This window comes from Pteropus alecto, unplaced genomic scaffold (assembly GCF_000325575.1).
Source record: "Pteropus alecto unplaced genomic scaffold, ASM32557v1 scaffold92, whole genome shotgun sequence".
NCBI lineage: Eukaryota > Metazoa > Chordata > Mammalia > Chiroptera > Pteropodidae > Pteropus > Pteropus alecto.
Genome location: NW_006432447.1, coordinates 610,383 through 629,947, shown reverse-complemented (window position 1 = coordinate 629,947; position 19,565 = coordinate 610,383). Strand labels below are relative to the sequence as shown.

The window sequence follows — 19,565 nt, the reverse complement described above, 5'->3', positions numbered from 1 at the left end:
TCCTCCTCCTCCTCCTCCTCCTCCTCCTTCTATTTCCTCCTCCTCCCTAGGTTCTGCTTCCTCCTTCTTCTTTCCTCAAATAATATAGATTTCCGGACTGTGAGAAATCCTACAGACTACATGGTTTAGCTACTGACATCCTATTTTGGCTGTTACATCTGTGGGGACTCCCGCTTACCCTCAGGACAGCAGTTACACCACGTGGTCTCCCTGGGCCTCCAGCGTTGACACCTGCTCTGTCTTCTTGGCCAGGAAAGGCGAAGCTGTGTAACCTGGAGCCTGTCCCCTCACCTCTCTGAGCTACTCCTAATAGCAACCTCTGAGCTGCTAGTACCATGGGTCGGTTAGGGAATAACAACATGAAAGCATTTCTCAGAGGAACTGTAACAGGCTATACAGGACACATTCATCATTAATAAAAGTGGCACCCTCTCTCACGTTAGAGTAGGGATGTGGAAAAAGAAAGGAATTTAGGCCCCCTAGCTGCCATCTTGCACCCTCGTGTGTATGCGCTTATTCTCAGCTGGTCTGCCCAAGACCCTCTGAGCGCCAAGCCTAGTCCCCCACGTGGCCCCGTTTGCTCTCCAACCAGATGAAAGAAACTATCATGAACCAGGAGAGACTCGCCAAACTGCAGGCACAAGTGCGCATTGGTGGGAAAGGAACTGCTCGCAGAAAGAAGGTGGTTCACAGAACAGCTACAGCAGATGATAAAAAATTTCGGTTCTCCTTAAAGAAGTTAGGGGTAAACAATATCTCTGACATTGAAGAGGTGAATATGTTCACAAACCAAGGAACAGTGATCCTCTTTAACAACCCTAAAGTTTAGGCATCTCTGGCAGCAAACGCTGTCACCCTTACAGGCCATGCTGAGACAAAGCAGCTGACAGAAATGCTGCCCAGCATCTTAAACCAGCTTGGTGCAGACAGTCTGACTAGTTTAAGGAGACTGGCTGAAGCTCCGCCCAACCAACCTATGGATGGAAAAGCACCACTTGCTACCGGAGAGGAGGATGATGACGAAGTTCTAGATCTCGTGGAGAATTTTGACGAGGCTTCCAAGAATGAAGCAAACTGAATGGAGTCAACTTCTGAAGAAGATAAAACTTGAAGAAGTTACTGGGAGCTGCTATTTTATATTATGACTGCTTTGTAAAATTTTTTTTCGTGGATCTGATAAAATCTCAGTCTCTAATATTTTTAAGCCCAAGCCCCTTGGACATTGCAGCTCTTTTCAGTTTTTGCTTATACACAAATTATTCTTTGCAGCTAATTAAAGTAAAGAAGCCTGGGAATAAAGTTTGAAACAAAGGTTAATACAATTCTTAGCCTAGTAAAAAAAATGTAAAAAAGAATTTAAGATCAGAAGGCATGAGCTCTTTTGCTTTAAAGTATGAATAAACCTTTCACTGAGCATTTACTGAGCACCTACTGTATACCAGGCCTCAGGCAGCACCATGGACATGACACAAATGAGGTATGTGACCCCTGCCCTTGAAGGCTCACCATTAGGAATGCTCCAGAAATGGGAGATGTCTAAAAAGAGACCTAAAAGATGAAAAAGAATTAGCCAGGCGGAGGGGCAGGGGTTGCTTTCCTGATAGAGGAAAAATTTGAGGGCCCAAGGGTCAGGGAGCACAGGGGCTTCTAGAGCATAGAGTTTGAGTATAGAGGCAGAAGAAGAAATAAATAATAAGAAAAACAAATAAAATAATAGCACATAAGGAAGTGGTAAGCACTAGAGAGAAAAAATAAATTGAGAAAGGGACTGAAAGTGTGTTAAAGCGGTTGGCATTTTAAATAGGGGAAAGACTGCACCGACAAGAAGACGTTTGAGTAGGGACCAAAGAAGTGAGAGAGAGTCATGTGAGTATTTAGGGGAAGAGCATTCCTGGCTGGGGGAAGCAAGTGCAAAGGTCCTGAGGCAGAGATCCTCAACTGGAACAACCACGAGGCCAGTGTGACTGGAGCAGAGTGACAAAGGGGAAGGTAGTAGAAAGTGAGGTCTCAGAGGTGATGGGGGTTGGACTGTCCAGGTTTGGTGGGGCACTGTGAGGACTTTGGCTTTTACCCCAAATGAGGTGAGAGCCATGGGAGGTTGCTGAACAGAGGAGGGATGAGTGTAGACTCAGGGTTTAACAGGATCCTGCTGGGTCCTGTGAGAATCAGAGGCTGAACGGGCAAAGAAGGAAGCAGAGAGATCGTGATGGCTGGACCAGGTGGGAGCAGTGGATATGGCAAGAAGTGAGTGGTTTCTGGATATGTTTTGAAAGTGAAGCCAATAGAAACTGGAGAAAGAGAGAGAAGAGTGAAGAGAAGAGAGGAGAGGGGAGGAAAAGGGAGGGGGAGACAGGAAAGAAGAAAGAAAAGAGAATGGCAAATCCATGGCGTCCACACCACTGTTCCCTGCTGGGTCCATGACAGACATCACTGAGATCTTTTTCCCATTGTTACCAGGTGGGTTCTCAGAATCCTCCTCAGCCCAAACCTATGAGCCCCCGTTAATCAAGATGGAATACTGAAGGAGACAGGAAAGCAGTCTAGGTTCACAAAGAGACATAAACAATTATTTGTGGGTGCGACCACGTGCCCGGCACTAGCTAGTTGCTTTTTTACTTATTTATTATGATTTTAAATTAATTAATTTCTAGCTTTATTGAGATATAATTGACATATGCTAGTTGTTTTTCGATTTTTTTTTTCATTTTAATACAACATAAATGGTGGGGCTGGCATCAGCATCCCCATTTCACAGATGAGGAAACAGAGGCTCTGAGAGGTCCAGAGACGCACCCAGAATTTCTCGATTAGGAAGTCTGACAACAGGATTCAAACACAGCAGTCACTTATTCCAATGTCACCCCAGGTCTCCACCAGAGACCCTGCTCCCCGCCCTGCTCAGTCCTCACCCACCACACCTGGGCTCAACATTCCAATCAGCTGGTAGAGGCAGGTGTGACAGAGCACACCTGGAAGCTGAGAACACAGCATGCCAGCCCCTGGACCATCACCAGTCGAGGTGGTGTAGAGGGGTATGTGCACCAGCTTGAGGAGTCAGGTTCAGGCTGGGAGCTGGCCCCACCGGGCCCAGTGGCTGCCAGCTGAGCCTAGCCAAGGGCATCAGTCTCTCCTCTTCTCTGATGCACCTAGAAGTTCAGGACCAAGAGTTACTAAAGAAAAGGTACAACTGAGGACACAGTGCTGTCAGTGCCTGGAGATGACACCAATCTCTAGGTGGTAGGGCTGGCCGTTGTCTTGGGCCACAATCTCCTCCACTGGGGCATCTTTCACATAATTTGAGAGTTGTTGTATCTGTCCTGGTATACCGTGGTGGTCTCTCTGACTTAGGAGGACAAAGGCTCATGATTCCATAGGTTGGCTCTGGAAAAGGACAGACTGAGTTCAGATTTTGGCTCTGCCAGTTACCTGCTGTGGGGCCTTGGCTTTCTTTCCAGGTAAAAAGGTAATAGTAACAGTATAAACCTCATAAAGTTTTTATGAGTATTGTGAGTTGTAAGATATGTGAAACATTTAGCACAATAGGTGCTCAGGAAGGTTGGCTGCAATCATCATCAACATCATTATCATCATCATCATTTCACCCCTGAGCCTTCAAGATCCACATGGACCTGAGCAAGTGTTTAGTAAATCTGTGGAGAAACACGGTGAAAGCCAGCCTCTCTGAGGTGGTACCAGGGGGCTGGGGTATGAGGGAGCTAGGTATGAGCCCATGTCAACTAACACCTTGCCGTGTGAACTTGGGCAAGTCCAGTGCCCTCTCTGGACCTCTGTCTCTCCCTTGTTCATGTGCAGGCATGCATGAAGGCCTTCGGCTCTGCAGCTTTTTTTTTTTTTTTTTTTTTTTTTTTTTTTGTGGGGGGGTTTTTTGGAGGTGGGGAACCTGCCATGGGCCCAGCCCAGGGCCAGGTGCTTGATATCAGAATTGGAGGGGGCGGGGGCTTGGGACTCCCGAGCTTCTCAGTCTCCTAGAGGTCTTGCTGGTTATTTGGTTTTCCCTGTGCATGTCCATCCTACTCTCAATAGGCTGTAAGTTCCAGGGGTGAGTCGTGCTCTCTCTCCATGCTCCGCAAAGCTTGGCTTCTTGGTACCAAGCCAGTTCCTCCTTCTCCTTCCACACTCAGGTCAGGCCTCACCACCTCAAGGAAGCCTTCCTTCACCCTGGCTGAGTTAGCTGTCTTCCTGGTTTTCCTCAGAGTCCCCTCTCATGAGATCGTTGGGTGTGGGGTCTGTCTCCTTACCAGACAGCTCTCTTGGAGGTGACCTGTTTCTGTGTCCTTGGCACAATAGAGTGCTGACTACAGTAGGCATAAGGAGACCCTGATGAATGAATGGATGAGTGAATGAAGGAATGAGTGGAGGCTATCTAAGGCCCTAGCCTTGAAGGAAGGGATCTTTGAAACTGTTTGCCTAAAGGGGTGGATGGTGCTGAGGAAAGTGCAGAGAACGAGGAGCTAAACAGATGAAGATCGGATTCTTGGTGCTGCTGTCCTAACTGGGCAGACTCTCCCACCGGGAGCCTCAGTTTCTTCATCTGTCAGAAGTGGCCAATTCTTGTTGCCTCTTAGGCAGGCCCACAGGGAAAGTTGGTTCTCCGAGGTATTCGAGACAGTGTGGTGTGACACCGAAGGGTCCATGCACAGTGAGTTTCTGTTCAGCCCTTTTGACTGAGTCGAGAGGGCTCAGCTCGGGGCAGGGCGTGTCGGATGCCTCTCTGCCACTTGTTCTTCCATCCTGTTTGCAAACCGAAAGCAGGTCTCTGACTCTAACCTCTCCTAGGCAACAGCATCTAAAGAAAACGAGAAAATCGTGTTCTGTCTTTATTTTATTTGTTTTTCTGGTGCCTTCTGTTTATAGCAGCCATTTCTTAGGCCTGAGGCGGCTCTTCCTTTTGAAATATGCTGATCTACACAATCGTGTCAGATAGCTGAGGAGTTAAACCCAGAGACTCTGGGGTCAAGTGGTCAGGTTCAAATCCAGCTCCACCACCTCATTGTTGTATGCTTTCAGGAAGTTCTCCTTGCCTCAGTTTCCCTACCTGTACAGTATAAAGATAGCACTGAGACACCTGTCTGGCCTCAAGGCTGTTATGAGAGTTGATGCATGCAAAGTGCTTAGACCTGGACCATGGCAGTCAAGGTTACCTTCTGCTTTGAAGATGTTTTAAAAAGTGGGTTGTCATAGAGCAAGCATGTTAAAAAACCTGGTGACTGGCAGACATTGTGGCCTGGGAAATGCTGGCCGGGGCCACCTGTTCCACCACACTCCCCAAGGCCTGCTGCTACCTGCCTGCCTCCTGGTAAGCCCCCAGCAGCATAGCCTTAATCTCCAAGCTAGTAAACATGTGATCAGGTTTCCCAGCTTTGTCCTGTTACTTGGAGCACTTCTCAGGCCCTGTTCCCTCCTCCCACGAGCACCACCCCCCACCCTGATTCTAAAAGCCCGAGGTTCCAGGCCCAGCTCTGGCCCTGACCTGTGCCTGAGTTTCCTTATCTGTGAAATAGGCAAGGGTACCTACCTCTCACCCATGAAATGGGCAAGACACTGTTCTTACCTCAAGCCGTGATGAGAAATGGAGCTGTTGCTATCACAGGTGTTATTATTGTTCACTGGCTGGCTCAAACACTCTACTGCAGGGCCCCAAAAGGTACCCCCATGCTCTTCACCACCCCCTGCTCACTCCCACTTCTCATTTCTTCCTCCACTGGGACCCTCACCTGGAATGCCCTTCCCATTCTTTGCTGTCCACCCCTCTTCCCTATCCCTCCGAACATCCCATAGAATGGGAACCAAGGGCCTTACCTGCCACCTGGTGGGTCAGGTGGGGCAAGGAAGAATAGCAGAGGCCAGTCACATTTGGGTTACTAACTGTGTGGCTTTAGGAAGGTCACTTGATTCTCTGTACCTCAGTTTCTGCATCTATAAAAAGAGAACAGTAACAGTAGCTTTCTCATAAGGTGACTGTGGTGATTTCATAAGCCATGTGTGCCCAGCTCATGGTCAGCCTCTCATTATTGTGTTCACTGGTATTATCATCTCTTTGAGACTGAAATAGGGAGGAAATCCTGCCTTCTGTAGGATGGTTCCTGGTACTTTGCTTGGTCTTAGCATATTGGGAGAAATTCGCCTCATCCTGCACTCTACACACACAGCTACCCTGGCAAGGTGGCTGACACCTCTCACCTGCCCATCTCCATGAGCCATTTATTCACCTTCACCGCAGCCGGAGCCTGGCTTCCAGACATCACATCCAACCACCCCCTCCTCGCTCCAAGCCTCTGATGGCGCCTCGCTGCCCTCCCTCTCTCCCTCCCGGTGCTCTCCTGCTGCCCCCCATCGGTGCCCTGGCCAGGCCCTGTGATGTTCGGTTCCCCAGTTGTGCCTCTGCTTTCCTGGCTGGGCCTCCAGCCCAGAGGCCTCTTGGACCAGCCCTGTCTCATCACCTGCTGAAATCTTACTCATACCTCAAGGCCTGCAGCTTGCCACCTTCTGGACAGAGCTGGGGCCCAGAGTCGGCCAGGCCTGCATTCAAATCACGGCCTCCACCACTTATTTGCTGCCTGATTTGGGCCAAGTCACTGTTCCTCTCAGAACCTCCCTCAGTTTCCCTATCCGAAAAACGGGATCGTGTTGGAGATTAAGAATAACATAACTTATTGAGAGTTTCCAGTGCTCCAGGCAACCAGCCAGCATTATTTCATTTTCTCTTCCTAATTGCACTGTGATGTGAGTAACAGCAAATGTTTATGAGCAGTGACTCTGTGCCAAGCACTTTGTGTGTATTCCATTTAAACCTCATAACAATACTATAGGAGAAGAACTGGGATTATCCCCATTTTTCATATGGAGAAACTAAGGCATGGGATGGTGAAGTGATCAGCCCAAGGTCACACCCTAACAAATGACAGAGCTGGGCAGTCTGGCTCCAGAACATATGTATTTAGCCGCTTGGTGATGTGATCTATAAATATACCCATTTCAGATGAAGACACTGAGACTCAGAGAGGGAAAGTGACTTGTCAAAGTCCACACAGCTAGGACATAGCAGAACCGAGTCCAAGGTAGGATTATGCCAAACCCTGCACCCACCACAATATCCTGTGGCTAGCACAAGGCCAAGCACATAGCAGAGCCTTTACAGAGGGGACTGAATAGGGCTCCCACTGACTAAGCGGCCATTATTGTCCCTGGGAATCTGCAGGTTCTTGCTTGGGGCCCCGAAGCCTTTTTGCTTGGGGTGGAAGTGAGTTGTGAACAAAGATAACTCTCCTACCCAACTGGGAGCTCCTTGATGATAGGAACTTTGCCTCATTTATCCATTTACCTACCTATCACTGATACGTCCACCCATCACATGCCCACTCATCCAGCCATCACCCATCCATCCACCCATCCATCCACCCATCCATCCATCCATCCATCCATCCATCCATCCACCCATTATTTATCCATTCATCCATCCTTTCTTCCATTTTTCCATCCATTTACAGATCCATTCACTTACTCATCACTCCACCTTCTATCCATTCACCTATCTGTTTATCCATTTTTCCTTCCTTCCTCCATCCATCTGTCCTTCCTTCCTTCCTTCCTTCCTCCTTCCATTCATCTATGCAACCAGCCAGCCAACCAGCCAGCCAATCAGCACCTCTTCTGTGCTGTACTATGCTGAGGACTTAGGTGAATTTTCTCCTAAAATCTAGGACTCACTCCCCCATAAAGGAAACAGACTTATAATTCAGTGGGATATAATGTGACAAATGCTATGTAACTGAGGCAGGATGAAAGACTATGATAGACCAGAGAAAATAGATAACTCTGCTTAGGAATCAAGAAAGACTTCCTGGAGAAGGTGCCCTTTAAAGGACATCTGTATTAGTTAGGGCTCTCCAGAGAAACAGAACCAGAGAAAGAAATATAAGAGAATGAGATTTATTTTAAGGAATTGGCTCACATGATTGTGGAAACTGGCCAAGTCTGAAATTTGCAGAGTGGGCTGGCATGCTGGAAACACAGGAAGAGCTGATGTTGCAGTTCAAGTCTGAAAAAACATCTGTTGCAGAATTTCTTTTTGCTCAGGGGCAGTTGGTCTTTTTGTTCTGTTTAGGCCTTCAACTGATTGAATGAGGCCCACCTACATTAAGGAAGGCAATCTGCTCTACTGAAAGTCTACTGATTTAAATATTAATCTTGTTCAAAAACACTCTGAAGGAAACATTTAGAATAATGTTTGGCCATATATTTGGGCATTGTTGCCCGGCCAAGTTGACACATAAAATTAACCATCACAGCATCTTATGTAAAGAGAAACAGGTGTTCCGGGCATTCTAGGCATTGGAAACAATCCTTACAGTGGTCCAGAGGTTGGATGTGGCTTTGAGACAGTGAGCAGTCCATTAAGGATAGAGAATGTGGGCAGGAACGGGGAAGAAGGAGTAGTAAGTAGGTAGCCCTGTCCTGACACGCAGCAGAGAACATTTGCTGAATTCTGCTTTTTCAGGCAGATTTGGGGGAAATCGCAGCTCACATTGTCCCTCCATTCACCTTTCCCAACAACAGGGGCCTGCCAGGTCAAAGCCAGATGTGGTGGGCAGGGAAGAAGGCCTGACAGGCTGGGGCTGCTTTAGCTGCTGCCTCTAGCTTCCCCTGAGTTAGAGGCCCTGTGCCTTTGTCAGGGAGGGGCTGGCCTGGCTAAATTCCCTTGTGCGCTCCCCACCCCCACACTGATTTATCTCACCCCCATCCCCATGTCTCTACCTGTTTGCCTTCTCTGTTCGCTCTTCTTTTGTTCTTGGCTGTATCTATCTATACCTGTCTAGCTGTCTATCTGTCTGTCTCCTCCTTGATTCTGTCTCTGCCTGTGTGGTACCTGTTCTCTGTGTGGGTCTCTGTCTCTGTCTCTTCATTTCTGAGATAAACGAGGCATACATCGATGGCTCTTTGCCACCCAGACATTTGAGCATCCCAAATACAGATTATCCAGCTAGAAATCATCTCAGAGTCCACTTTGTCCAGCAGCTGACACAGCTGAGGCCTCTGAGTCTTGCCCAGGATCATTCAGCAGATAAGAGGGGGTAGGAAATACCTCCTACCCACCCTGACTCAGGTGTGGGCTATCGTTAGAACTTCTGGGGCTTGGACCCTTCTCCTCTTTAGCTCCCACAACTACTAAACCCTCGAGACAGCAGCAGAACCTTGAAACAGCACTAAATCTTAGGCTTGCAGGAGGGGCCAGTTGCTGAAGGCCAAGGACTCTGCTTGACGAAGAATAAGCTCAAGGGAGAACACAATGGACATATAGGAAGAGGTGGTATGTGAGGAGGATGCCACGTGTGTGCCTCAGTTGCTCTGTCTGTCTCTTTCTGGCTCTATGATCCTTCCAGTCCTTGGAGGGCTTTGGCTGGGGCCTCGTTTGGGGGATTTCCAGGCCCCTCCCTGGGCTGCAGCCCCATAGGCTCCATATTTCCTGTTCTTCAGCTTTCCTCCTCAAACCTGCCAGTATGCAGCCTGGGACACAGGTGTTCTCCTCACTGTGTGGTCTTGGGTAAGTCGAGTCCCTCTGCAAAAACGGGGCTAATCAACTTCCTGGGAATGGCTTGGAGACAACCAGGTATCAAGTTTCTGCCATGAATCTCTCTTGCCTCATTTTTCTCGCCTATAAAATAAGGATCGCAGCACCTGCTGTAGAGTGCTCGTGAAATATGAATTAGTTCATATTTATAAGTGCTTAGAACAGAGTCTGGCACGGAGCAGGTGCCATAGTCCTCTTCTTCTCACTTGTTAGTGTTATAATTATGATTATAGCAAGTGTCAGGGCGAAACAGGCTTCAGCCTCATGTCTCTCCGACTGAGAAGGTGCCAAATCTACATGTGTTCACTCTGGAAAAAGAGCTTAAGAAATTCCCACCAGCTGATGCTGCGATCTTGCTAACAATGCCACCCAGAGGGCAGAAGGCCTGGACCTTCACCCCACCTCTGCTGGGTGATCATAGGCAAGTCCCTGACTCTCTCTGTGCCTCGGTTTTCCCACATGGAAAATGATTTCACCCCAAAGCTCCTTCCAGCTCTGACATGATTCAAATCTGAGAAATTCTGGCAAAAAACTCATCTTACCTATTTAAGTGTGAACTTTGGGGTAGGCCAGCATCCTGGCAGTGTAGGCAGGGAGCAAAGGAGAAGAAGCCTGAGCTATTTGTGGTGGGACAGTGGGTCCTGATGCCAGAAACCACTGGAAGTGGCCTGCCTGCTGGCATTGAGAGACACCAGCTGGCAGGACTCGCCACTTTCCTGTCCTTGGTCAGATCAACCTCTCCCAACCTTAAACTCTAACTCTTCCACAGGCGTCCTCCAGGCTCTGCTCAAAAGCCCCTTCTTCGAGGAAGTGTTCTGGGCTCCCCACCCTGATGGCTGTCATCCCCTTTCCCTGTCCCTCTGTCCCCTCTCTCTCTTGCTTTCTCACTGATTACCTCTTTCTAAGTTCCCCTGTCTCTTTTCCTTATCTCTGTGACATAGATAAGCCAACAGGGCTAGAGGTGGAAGGGACCAACAGGGCCCTAGGTACTTAGTGATACTCCAGATAAGATTTTCCAGCAGGGCCTGCCCTGGTCTGAGCTTGAGCAGTCCCTGAGGGTGACCCGAATTGGCTCTCCCTGCCAGATTAGCGTTTGTGTCAAGCTGGTGCCTCATGCCTGAGTGACCACGTGAGGGTGGGCAGAGGCCACCCCTGGCAGGATGAGCAGGGGCCTGTGCCAAGAGCCAAGGGTTGATGGTCTCTGGTAGGTGGGCAGGCAGGGGTGGCTGTAGAAACTCTGAGAGAAGCAGCTGCCTCTCCCCTGGGAGTGGAAAGGAGGAGGAGGTGTGAGAAGGGGGGCGCCCCAGTGACGTGACGTGCCTGCATGTCTGGGGTGACGTGCCTGCATGTCTGGGGCATGAGATGACAGCCTGACTGTGTCCACGGCCATATCCCAGGGCCCGCCCAGCATGGAGCAGTGCCAACAGCCAGTGCCCTGGGCTCCAGAATGTTTACTGGGCTCTCTTGTAGGCTTGACTCTACCTGGGGATCTCAGGCTGTGCTCTGCCCAGGTCATGAAGGGGGATGGGATGACACAGCCCACCTCCCTGCAGCCACGTGAGGGTCTAGACACTTTGCAAAGCCCATCCCACAAGGGAGGGAAAAAGGCCCAAAGTCACATAGCCAGTTCCCAGTCTTCGATTAGAGCCCCATCTGCCACAGTTTGCGGCAGTGTCCTCTGCCGCATCCTGACTCCTGATTCTTAGTCACTGATGGATCTTGGTACCCCATTTAATACTTGGCCTATAGCAGGTGTCTAGCACATGTTTTTTAAATGAATGAATTAATGACCAAATGAATCTGGACAAATCTGGAATAGAAGCACCTCAGGATAATTGAATCTTGGCTGCTCTAAACAATGTTTGAAACTTCCTCTGAGCAAGTACCATGATTATCCTCATATTACAGATGAAGAAACTGAGGCTTAGACTGGACTTTCTCATACAGTGCCCCAAGAAGGAGTTGTCTTATGGAGTGACTTGCGTGGGTGTCCTCATACTACCCCTGGGGTGGAGAGAGGCCCACAGATGAATTTGGGGCTGGGATGGTTTCTGACCACTGGGCAACATTTCCAATCAATGCCATGTCAAGGCCCGTCTCCTGGCCATCCTCAGAAATGGCCCCAAGGCTAGCTTGGCTGCCTGGTCTCTTCTCTTTTTGCTCACAGAATTTAATATAAAGGAACATGTGAACTACATCATTTGAGGCTCAGTAGGGGATTTTCTGCTGCTTAGAAGCTGGTTAATCCCAGATGAGCTCTTTAACCTCTCTGAGATGCTTTCCTTTCTGTAATATTGGAACCAAAATCATACCTGCCTGGACCAGTGAGAGTTAAACACAGGAACAAAAGATTGATTTAGAGCCTCTCCACAGAGTACTATACAGCAGTGAAAAATGAATGAACTGGAACTACATGTACCAACTCAATGAACCTCAGAAACACATTGCAGAAGGAGGAAAGGCAAGTTCCAGGAGAAAGTGTTTAGAGTGGTTCTCTTCATGTAGAGATTAAAGACCTACAACATTTGGTATATATTATTCATAGATACATAAGTGTTAATAGTAAAAGAATAAAAATACACGGAGGTGTTCAACTTATCCAAGGTACAGGTTTTTTAAAATTTGACCTTTCTCAGCATCGTCCAAGCAAGTGATAAAGGTGGATGGGCCATGTGTGGTACCAAAGGAGAGGGAGAGTAGAGGCAGGTCCAAGTGGTGTTTCGAAGGACTTGCTTTGGGGTTGCGTGTGCCTTTGGGCAATTGACTAAACCTCAGTGAGCTCAGTCTCCTCATCTGTGAAATGGGGACAGCCCTATATGGAACACGCACAGAATTCAGTGCATTAGTGCCCATAAAATGTTCAGCACAATGCCTGGCTCACTGAGGAGCTCATTCAGAAAAGGAGGGTCTTAACCACTGTGGTCCTTACAAGGCGGGGGGTTGAATGAAGGGTGGGGCCATGTGAGGGCCCCCATTAGCCCACTAGTTGGCCAGGGCCTCCACAGCTCCCCCCGAGGCAGGAGCTCAGGCCCGGAGACACTTGGCTCCAAGCAATCCCTGAAAATCCCTCCCCGTGTGACTTGCAGGCCCCACTAATCAGTCATGGTTGACCTTGAGCACAGAGGCTGAGCCACAAAAGTCCACACTGCCCTGCTCACCGTGTTGTGAAGCCATGGGCCTGGGGGTGGGGTATCTCCTGCCACTGGAGAAAAGAGGCCCAGCCAGCACCTGCAGCCCAAGCATTCCAGAGAGCCAGGCTGAGGGGCGCTGTGCCCACTTATAAAACTTGGAAATAGGTTTGGCTCTGTGACCTTGGCCTGTCCTCCAGCTCTGAGCCTCGGTTTTCTCATCTGTCAAATAGGAATATGATGGTGCCCACTGCAATAAAATGATGTTTGTCCATTGCTTGGCTGGAATAGAGCTACCTTTACTGTTAGTATTTATCTCAAGGTTGTTTCCAGTGCCTGTGCCTGACCCAGTACCATAGCTTTAAGAACCATGAGATCTGTTTCATCCACCCCTGGCCAAAACAGCGGCCAGCACAGGCGTGGGACATGACACACTATGTTATCAATTGCTCTGTGTCAAGTAGGAGTTGAAGGGGTGTCTCAGGAGGTCCCTGGCATGGGCCTGAGACTCATATCTGCTCTGACTCCTGTATAACACTCTCCTCCACCTGCCTAGTTCTCCCAGACATCAAAACCGGCTCAAATGCTACCTCCTCCTGAGGCCTTCCCTGACTGCTTGTGAGCCAAGGAGCTTTCTCTCTCCTACTTCATTTCAGTGCTCCTGGTACGTCTGGCTGTGTCTTTGAGGTTCTGAGTGGTATGCATTGAACTCTCTAGGGAAGCTCCTTCAGACTTTGGTGGCTTCGTTCATCCCCGCGTGGCCCACAGGAATTTGCTCCCCTAATGAATTTTCTGAATGGATGGAGTTCCTTCTCTCGCTGAGGCCAGGCCTGTTTACTTCACCCTTGCACACCCAAGGCATAGCACAGCAACTAGCGCACAGGATAACTGGAGTGTGGACAAGTAGACCAGAGGGTTGGTAGGGTCCTTTTCTGTTCATTGCAATCTGACTACCCATGTGCCTCCGTATGGGTTCCTGTGATTCTCTCTTCCTGATACGCACACCCTTATACAGTCCCTGCCCACACTGAATAGGTCTGACTGGTGTAACCCATAGGATATTGCAGAAATGACCAACCATGCACGACTTCTGAGGTTAAGTCAGATGGCATTACAGCTTCTGCTCTACTCTGGGACAGCTTCCTCTGGGCGAAGCCAGCTGCCACAGGGGCAGCAGCCCGTGCAGAGGAACCGAGGCCTCCCAGCAACAGCCAGCACCGCCTTGCCTGCCCTGCGAGTGGAACAGCTTGAAAGGAGAGCCTCCAGTCCCAGTCAAGCCCTCCAATGACAGCAGTCCCAGCTGACACCTTCACAGTGACCTCATGAAAGACCACACCGCCCAACCCCCAAGCTGGAAGCACCCAGCTAAGTTGCTCCCCAATTCCTGGCCCATAGAAAACATGAGATATAATCAATGTCCATTGCTGCTTGGAGTAATTTGTTACACAGTGATGGATGACTGATACAGACATCCTGGGGTCCTACCACATTCCTCAGGGCCAGCAGAATTTCAGACAGGACCTACCCCCAAGTTGCTAGGGACAATTTGCCAGGTGCAGATGATACATAGGGGCCTGACCCTCACCCCCTGGACTGAGGCAGGGAGGCATAAGCCTGAGCCTTGGAGAGGGGAAGTGAACTCTCTGTCCCAGGCCCCAAGCTGGGAACTTCCTGTCCCCAGGAGGCATACCTGTCTATTTTCGACATTGTTTGTCACTCTGGGACTATGCAAATGGTGCTCCCCAAAGGCAGGGAGGCTTCCCTAGTGATTAATGGTATTCGGGGAGGAAAGCTGAGAGTGTAATCAAACAGAAACTGCTGCAAGGCCTGCTGGGTAACCAAGTCAGACTCTTGTTCTGGTTTGTTTAGTTTTTTTTTTTTGTAGCATCAAACCCCAAAAGTCATAGTTTCCCTGAATTCACCCAGGATTCACTGGGATATCCTTTCTGCCAGGCCCCAGAAGCTCAGCTCAGACCAAATAACAGTGACTGGGCACATATAGGTGTGAGGCAAGCACAGCTCTACTCAAAATCCAGCCACCTCCCACCCACTTCACTGCTGCCTTTGTCATCACTTGCCTGGACTGGCGTACTAGCCTCCTTATTGGTCTCTCTGCTTTTGTCTTTACCTCCCGTAGTCTATTCTGCAAATGGTGTTCAAAGTGATCTTTCCAAATGGTAAATCAGATCATGTCACTTCCTGCTCAAAACCCTCCACTGACTCTGACATAAAATCAAAAACATACTTTAACAGTGGAGCAATCTGGGGTCACTGCCTGATTAGTCTGAGGTCACTCACCATGGGAACACCTGACATTTGGGGCCTCCTTGTGGGATATACTATGAGGAGCACAGCCCCATCTGTGAGTCTCGAAGCGACTTATTCAAGATGTTTCAGTTCATATAAAATCGGGGGAGAGAAGAACAGGTTAAGTGACACCACGAGGAAACCAGCAGACACCACGGCTGTACCCAGATGTTCCTCCACAGGACGACAGGAGAGCTGATACGCACATCAACACAGTGACTCTCTCAGACATCATGCTGAGTGAAAGAAGCCTGATATCTGAGAACATGCTGGATGATTCCATCTATATGAAGTTCTAGGACAGCCCAGAACAGTCTGCAACGATGAAAATGAGAACTACTGGTGCCTCAGGTGTGGGTAGGGATCGCCTGGAAGGAGCCCAAGGGAAATTTCTGGGAGAATGGAAACATTCTGTGTCTTGATCTGGGTGGTGATTATATGTGTCCAAATTCACCAAGCTGCACACTTAAGATTTGTTCACTGTATATGGGTGGTATACTTAATTTTCTAAGGTAATTAAAAGAATACACTTTTTAAAAAAGTTAGTGTCAGGGGAAATAAGTAGGAGACTGTTCTTGTTTATAAGAATTTGACATAGCAATCAAGTGCAACTAGTAAGTCTTTATTAGATCTGGTTCCAGAAAAGAAAAGAAAAGAAAGAGGGAAGGAGGGTGGAAAAGCGGGAAGGAGGGAAGCCAAGCTATGTAAAACATTTGGGGAACAATGTAAATATGGATCGAGTATTAGAGAATTATTTTAATTTTCTCTGGTAACGATGGTAATGTGCTTACGTAGAGGAACGTCCTTGCTCTTAGGAGACACATGATCAAATGTTTAGGTATTAGGAGTCAAGGAGTCTTCAAGTTATCTTCAAATGCTAAAACAAAACAAAACCAGAAAAGCACACGTATATGAAGATAAGGCAAATATGCTGAAATATTAACAGTGGTTGAACCCAGGTGAGATATATATGAGTGTTCTAAAGTCTTTTAATTTTTCTCTCTCTTAGGACATTGTTATATAAAAAGTGAATAAAATCAAAAGTTCTGGCTGTGGCCTGTGAGGTCCTATTTCATCCAGCCCCTGCCATCTCTGATCTCATTCCCTGTCATTCTCCCTCTCCCTCTCCTCCTCCTCCTCCTCCTCCTCCTCCTCCTACTACTACTACTACTACACACACACACACACACACACACACACACACACACACACACCTTTCTCGCTGGTCCCAGAATACACCAAGCTCTTTCCTGCCTAAGGCCTTTGCACTGGCCGTTCCTCTGCCTGGAACATCCTTCTCCTAGATTGCCACATGGCTACCTCTTGTGACTCAGGTCTCAGCTCCGATCCCGGGAGGACTCAGTAGCTCAGTGTTGTCTCAGGGGACCCCAGTACTTTCTGACTTTCCACATCATGTCCTCAGAATTCAATGACACCTTTCCCTTGTGGACACTGATGGGGGGCTCTGGATATCGAGTGCCCCGAGCTGAGAGAAATGTGCGACAACTGCCCTCCCCCCCGAATGAGGTGTCCCCCTCTTTTCTCCAGGATGAAAACCTTTTCCGCAAGCCCCAGAAGACTTCCTCTTATGTTTCACTGGCCAGAACCCAGTCACATGCCCACTTCAGACCTGTCATTGAACGTGGGCAACAGAATGGCTGGGACTGCCTGGATGAATCACGATTATCCCTCAGGTGGGGTGCATTGCTCCCTCTCCCTAAATCAGAGTTCTCTTGGCTAGGAGGAAGGAAGGTGGCTACTGAGGAGACAATGCCAGAGAGTGGAACTTGTTTCTGGAACTTGGAGATGATAAAGCTCATTTGCCCTTTGTGCCTATTTCAATCCTTCCAGCAGGTCTAGGGAGCAACTGGTCTCAAATCTCATTTTGCAGTTTGGCAAATGGAGCATCAGAGAGGCAGGATGACTTACCTAGTGCTGGCTTGTTGAATCCCAAATTCTCTGTAAGTGGAGATGCTACAAGGGCAGGACAAGCAAATGTCATGCAGATCCAGCAGGGGAGAGATTCTATCAGATTGGGAAATACAGCATGGCTTCATGGAGGGGTAGCATCTGAGGGTGCCTGGAGAATGAGGGGGATTTCAATAGACGCTGGATATAGTGTCAGGAGGAAGGAACACAGTGAGCGAGGACAAGGAGGGCAGAGTACACAGTACATTTAGGCAATGAGAATGGAGGGAGAGAGTAGGAAAGGAGGGTATGGCCACCTGGAGTACCACCTGGAGATTCCAAAGCCACCTGGAGATTCCAAAGCCACCTGGAGTGCCAAAGGAGGGCCTGTTCTTTGTTCTGCAGGTGGTGGGGATCCACTGAAGGCTCTGGGGAGCAGAAGCATTGCAGAGTGAGCTGGGAGAAGGTGCAGGGTGAAGGTCAGGAGACCATGGAAGAGGCTAGTACAGAGCTGTGGATATGGAAGGGAGACTGAGAGGGCCAGGAGCTTTTAGGCATTTCTTTGGGAAGAAAATCTCTACTTCCTAGGCAATTGGTCTTCATCTGTGAAACTGCATCATGGCAGCATCACCACCTCACAGGGGCTCTTGTGAGGACTACGGTTCTCAGTACAGCACTCAATTATAAGGGGTGCTCCCCTTCCCATGCCTGTTCAGGCATCGTTGTTCACTGCCATGTCTGAACACTTCCTATGCAGTGGCTTTGGGCTGAGAAGTGCGTTTACTTCACATTATACTGAATTCTCACCTGTGAGGGCCACGTTATTTGAAGCGCCTTGTCCAAGGCACACAACTAAGGAAGGGTCCAGTCACGGTATCCCGGAAATCAGGGCCCTTTCCACCAACTGCTGTCTGAACTTCCTGGCCTGCAGCCCCACTGAGTTAGGCCGGCCCAGCCTGTAGGTCTCCTGGGACCTGCAGTGGCCTGCCTCAGATTACCCATCTCACCTCCTGCCCACTCCTAGGCCACCTCTCAAGTCCCCCATTCCTGCCTCTGTGCCAGCGTTGCCTCATCTCCCAGACCCCCACTGCCGGCCCTCCCGTCAGTGCCACCCCTTTGGGCCGGGCAGAGGGATATGAGACTCCTGGAGGCCAAGAAAACAGGCCCCATGGCAGTCGCCTCCTGCCAACCCTGGGGCACAGCCAGTATGCAATTTTGGTCTCAAGGAAACCTCACACTTGGAAGAAGCACTTAGAGTCCTCCTGATGGGAACCGGGGAGGTCTGTGGTGAGCTGAGGCTTTCCTTTAACTGCTGACTGATTCAATTCCATGAATCACTGAAATGGGCACAGAATGGCAGCTTTTTACAGTGGAACGGTTGGCAATAACAAGCTCAGGTATACCAATTTTCAAAAGCCTCCTGGATGACGTCTTCTGCAATGCTCTGGGTGTAGGAGAGGGAGGACTCGCTAGCTTCTCAAGTTCATGCCGAAGCCTTAAGTCCCTGCTGCCTGACATTCCCACATTAGGACACGGACCTCCACCGAGTTTTATCTCCTGCCACTTCTCTGGCTGAGAGCTCCTACCACCATGTGATTCTCTCCCTGAGGCTGAGGAAGTGGTTCGAGTGCAGGGGGTACAGGCTGGGGAGGTGGTTTCAGTACAGGGGGTACAGGCTGGGGAGGTGGTAAGGTGCAGGGGGTATAGAGAGGGCTAGACTCCATCCCTGGTCAAGGAGCTCAGAAGTAGTCGCACAAAAGGCACTAAGCGAGACAGGTTCACAAGCTCTGTTATATAATTCAAGAGTAGCCAGTAGCTTGGCCTGGGGAATAGGAGGGTGGACCTACAGAGGGACTGCTCATGCAAAGATACACAGTGGAAAAAATCAAAGCAAAGAGAATCCATTCATGTGGCTGGTGGGAGGATTTAGGGGAGATGCTGGCAGTCAAGTTGAAGAGGTAGGATTGGGAGACTTGGAGGACTGGCTGAGGGATGTGATCATTCGGTGGATAATAGGTAGCTACTGAAGTTTCTTTAGCAGGAGAGTGACATGTGAATTGCCTTTTCCCCAGCGGCTAAAGCGGAGGCCAAGCCAGTGAGAAGGGTATTGGCAAGGGCTGGGCAGAGTGGCAGGGCCTAAGTCAGGGAAAATCTTGGGCTCTTTCTATTTGGGAGAGTTTCTTTGGGTGACATGGACTTTCCTAGGAGGCTGAGACTGACTTGGGGCTCCCAGTGAGGAGCAGGAAGAGGCCAAGAGAGGGGAGCCCCTGGGTAACTCAAGATGGCAGAGTTCAGCCCTGTATTGCTCACATTTGGTAACTGGAGTCCAAAGAGGCCAGGGTCCTACATGAGTCTGTGGCCGTTCCAGGCCTCATTCCAAGGCTGCAAGCTCCGTCTGCTCAGAGAGGCATCCCCTTCTCTGCCAGCTCTGGAATCAGACGGTCAGGATTGCAATCCTGCTTTTGCTCCCCAGGTTCTGTCACCTGAGGGTAGATTGCTTCATTTCTCCATTGGCAAAGTGAGGGTGATAATAGCACCTGCCTCACTGGGCTACTGTGGGGATTAAGTGAATCAACAGGTACAAGAGCTAAGGATAGGGGCTGGCGCGTGAGGTGTGCCCAGGAGCATTCCTG

The 19,565-nt window shown here is 49.3% G+C and overlaps 1 pseudogene; it reads left to right on the top strand.

Moving 5' to 3' along the window:
* Positions 1–575: 575 nt before the first annotated feature.
* Positions 576–1,197, top strand: LOC102894551 (annotated as a pseudogene).
* Positions 1,198–19,565: the final 18,368 nt, after the last annotated feature.